Below are 867 nucleotides of genomic sequence, written 5' to 3' on the forward strand. Positions count from 1 at the left end.
CCTATCCCTGTGTGCCTTGCCTCCCACGACTACCAGTTTATTTAAGAAAGGACTTGTGTCGCTAAAGTTTCGTCGGAACGAATTTACGGAAAATTAACTAACGAACGGAGACGTAACACATTAGTGTCAGAGAGTGGGACAAGAAAAAAAATAGGAAACGAGAAGCGGCAAATCAAACTACAGTCTAGCAGACTTGATGGCAGCAATACAACAACAGACAAAAGAAACAAGAAGAACGAGAAGAGAAATTACAACAGTTGTTGGAGGAAAAAGAAAAGAAACAAAAAGAAAGATTACAGCAGTGGCAAGAAAACCTACAACAATGGCAGCTCGAATAGTAAAATAAACAAGAGAGATTACAGTAGTTGCTGGAGGAAAAAGAAAAGAAACATGAAGAAAGTATCCAACAGTTGCAGGAAAGTCAGCAGCAACTACAGGAAAATCAACAACAATGGCAAGAAGTACAAATGGAAAACATTAGTAAATTTAAAAGCGAATTAGATACGTTAAAGGGCGATTTATTGTCTTTTACACAAGGAGGATACATTAACCATAGACTTAACCAGCCCCGGACAATGACAATCCCCTTCCAGACCCTGCAGCTAAACTCTAATGCAAACATATTCAGTCCCGTTAGAAGTCACATCCCAGATATGAATTTCAGTACTAGGAGTGATCCAGTACGAAGGAAGCCACAGGAATACGATGGGAAAGTACCGTGGAAAGCATATAGAGCACAGTTTGAGCTACTGACAGAGATGAACGGATGGACAGAGGAGCAGAATGCAATATATCAGGCAACGAGCTTGAAGGGACAACCACTGGAAATACTTGGACAGTTGTCAGCAGATGATAGGCACAACAAAA

The sequence above is a fragment of the Limulus polyphemus genome, unplaced genomic scaffold, assembly GCF_000517525.1.
Source record: "Limulus polyphemus unplaced genomic scaffold, Limulus_polyphemus-2.1.2 Scaffold485, whole genome shotgun sequence".
Classification (NCBI taxonomy): Eukaryota; Metazoa; Arthropoda; class Merostomata; order Xiphosura; family Limulidae; genus Limulus; species Limulus polyphemus.